The sequence below is a fragment of the Aplysia californica genome, unplaced genomic scaffold (genome assembly GCF_000002075.1).
Source record: "Aplysia californica isolate F4 #8 unplaced genomic scaffold, AplCal3.0 scaffold00224, whole genome shotgun sequence".
NCBI classification, from domain to species: domain Eukaryota; kingdom Metazoa; phylum Mollusca; class Gastropoda; order Aplysiida; family Aplysiidae; genus Aplysia; species Aplysia californica.
This window is the reverse complement of record NW_004797494.1, coordinates 27,305-30,208: the sequence shown is the minus strand read 5'-3', so window position 1 is coordinate 30,208 and position 2,904 is coordinate 27,305. Positions and strand designations below refer to the sequence as shown.

Here is a 2,904-nt window from a genome sequence, read left to right as displayed (position 1 = left end):
TAACAATCTAACTAACAAAAGTTCTAGTGAGATGTTCCTTGTCTAACAATCTAACAAACAAAAGTTCTAGTGAGATGTTCCTTGTCTAACAATCTAACAAACAAAAGTTCTAGTGAGATGTTCCTTGTCTAACAATCTAACTAACAAAAGTTCTAGTGAGATGTTCCTTGTCTAACAATCTAACTAACAAAAGTTCTAGTGAGATGTTCCTTGTCTAACTAACAAAAGTTCTAGTGAGATGTTCCTTGTCTACGAACAGAAACATTGTTCATTACTTTTTGCTATTTTGGGCTATTAATAGTGTGGATAGTTTGTACTGTTTTAGGATGTTAAGTGTGGATAGTTTGTACTGTTTTAGGATGTTAAGTGTGGATAGTTTGTACTGTTTTAGGATGTTAAGTGTGGATAGTTTGCGCTCTTTTAGGCTGAAACATTTGACATCAAATTAGTAGTAAGTCTTTGTGATGCTTCTATGTTTGAGGAAATTTACATATTTACCCTCTATTTGTACCAAAAATCCTCTATATACATGTCCCTGTGGTTGGTTGGCGGGTGCTCTGGTGTGGTTTGCTTCTTCTTTCCTATCAAACATCTATCGTCCTTATCTCCCCTTCTTCTTTTTTATGTTTGTTACTCTCTTGTAACACCTCTAATCTTCTGGCGCTCATATGACCTTATGCAATTGCGAGCGCCATAAAACCTCTACTAAAACTAAAACTATCTCTCCTCCTTCTTTTTCCTGTTTGTTACTCTCTTGTAACACCTCTAATCTTCGGCACTTATATGACCTATCGTGTTGCAAGTGTCGTAAAACTCTTACTAAAACGTACATGTCCCTTTCTACCACTTCTCAGTCGGCGCCTGTCTCATCCCGGAAGACCAACCACAACTTCCGCTTCATCACAGAGACATTCAGCACAGAGCGACAGCTGGCGCAGCGCACCCTGGCCATGGTCGCCTCCCTTGTGGAGCTGATGCCCCGCACCTCCAACGTGTTCAAGATCCTCAACGCCAGGGTACCCATCATCCGCTTCCGACAAACCGTGTTCCCGCTACACTGTGACATTAGCCTGGAGGCTTTGTAAGCTGTTTGTGTGTGTGTGTGTGTGTACGTGGGTGTGTGTGTGTGTGTGTGTGTTTGAGCGTTGATGTGCCCATCATCCGTTTCCGACAGACCGTTTTCCCGGTACACTGTGACATAAGCCTGGAGGCTCTGTAAGCTGTGTGTTTGTGGGGGAGGGGGAGTGTGTTTGTGTGTGTGGGGGGTGTGTGTGTGTTGATGTACCCATCATCCGTTTCCGACAGACCGTGTTCCCGCTACACTGTGACATCAGCCTGGAGGCTCTGTAAGCTGTTTGTGTGTGTGCGTGGGTGTGTGTGTGCGTGGGTGTGTGTGTGTGTGTGTGTGAGCGTTGATGTACCCATCATTCGTTTCCGACAGACCGTGTTCCCGCTACACTGTGACATCAGCCTGGAGGCTCTGTAAGCTGTTTGTGTGTGTGCGTGGGTGTGTGTGTGCGTGGGTGTGTGTGTGTGTGTGTGTGAGCGTTGATGTACCCATCATTCGTTTCCGACAGACCGTGTTCCCGCTACACTGTGACATCAGCCTGGAGGCTCTGTAACCTGTGTGTGTGTGGGTGTGGAGGGGGGGTGTATGTGTCTGTGTGTGTGTGTGTGTGTGTGTGCGTTGGTGTGGAGGGGGGGTGTATGTGTCTCTGTGTGTGTGTGTGTGTGCGTTGGTGTGCCCATCATCCGTTTCCGACAGACCGTGTTCCCGCTACACTGTGACATTAGCTTGGAGGCTCTGTAAGCTGTGTGTGGGTGTGGGTGTATGTGTGGGTGTGTGTGTGCGTGTGTGTGTGTGTGCGGGTGTGTGTGTGCGGGTGTGTGTGGGTCCATGTGTGTGTATGTGTGTGCATGCATGTTTGTGTGCATATGTGCGTGTGTGTGTGTGTGTGTATGTGTGTGTGTGCATGCGTATGTATGTATGTATGTATGTATGTATGTGTGCATGCGTATGTATGTATGTATGTGTGTGTATATGTGTGCCTGTATGCGTGTGTGCATGGATGTGTGTATGTATTTGTGTATGTATATGTGTGCATGCGTGCGTGCATGTATGTATGTATATGTGTGCGTGCATGTGTGTATGTATTTGTGTATGTATATGTGTGCATGAGTGTATGCATGTGTGTATGTATTTGTGCATGTATATGTGTGCATGAGTGTATGCATGTGTGTATGTATTTGTGTATGTATATGTGTGCTTGCGTGCGTGCGTGCATGTGTGTATGTATGTATGTATGTATGTATATGTGTGTGTGCATGCGTGTGTGTGTGTATGTATGTACATGTGTGCATGCATGCGTGTGTGTGTATGTATGTATGTGTGTGCGTGCATGTGTGTATGTATGTATATGTGTGCGTGCGTGCGTGCATGTGTGTATGTATGTATGTGTGTGCGTGCATGTGTGTATGTATGTATATGTGTGCGTGCGTGCGTGCATGTGTGTATGTATGTATGTGTGTGCGTGCATGTGTGTATGTATGTATGTATGTATGTATGTATGTATATGTGTGTGTGCATGTGTTTATGTATGTATGTATGTATATGCGTGCATGTGTGTATGTATGTATGTATATGTGTGCATGCATGTGTGTATGTATGTATATGTGTGCGTGCGTGCGTGCATGTATGTATGTATGTATGTATGTATATGCGTGGTGCGTGCATGTCTGTATGTATGTATGTATATGCGTGTGTGCGTGCATGTGTGTATGTATGTATGTATGTATGTATATGTGTGTGTGCATGCGTGTGTGTGTGTATGTATGTACATGTGTGCATGCATGCGTGTGTGTGTATGTATGTATGTGTGTGCGTGCATGTGTGTATGTATGTAT

The 2,904-nt window shown here is 44.7% G+C and overlaps 1 protein-coding gene across 1 annotated transcript in view; it reads left to right on the top strand.

The window, feature by feature from the left end:
- LOC101849540 (poly(A) RNA polymerase, mitochondrial) overlaps positions 1-2,904 on the top strand; it is a gene marked incomplete in the record, with an annotated part of 12,627 nt that overhangs the window by 6,401 nt on the left and 3,322 nt on the right.